The following is a 392-nucleotide window of genomic DNA, read 5'->3' on the forward strand; positions in this document are numbered from 1 at the left end:
ACGACAGTTGGAGCAAGCTAAAGGTCATTTTCAACCTCCAGCGCATGACCCTAACATACCCACCGACCTCCGCACCTTGCTAGACTCCAAGCGAGTACAAACGGGACAGTCGTTGAATGTCATCATGGGAGGCTCCCCTCCTAGCGGAGACACTGTCCGTTCTGTCAAAGACTATCGTCGACAAGTCGCGACTTCCCAGAAGTGGCCGACTAAACCGACAAATCATCTTCCGATAACCTTCTCACCGGACGACGCTGAAGGAGTTCACGCTCCCCATAACAACGACCCTCTTCTTGTCGTCTTTGGAATTGGGGTGTACGACGTCACCAAGGTCCTCGTTGACACCGGAAGTTCTGTCGACCTCATCTTCCGAGGAACTCTACAGAAGATGG

This window comes from Brassica oleracea, chromosome C8 (assembly GCF_000695525.1).
Source record: "Brassica oleracea var. oleracea cultivar TO1000 chromosome C8, BOL, whole genome shotgun sequence".
Lineage (NCBI taxonomy): Eukaryota > Viridiplantae > Streptophyta > Magnoliopsida > Brassicales > Brassicaceae > Brassica > Brassica oleracea.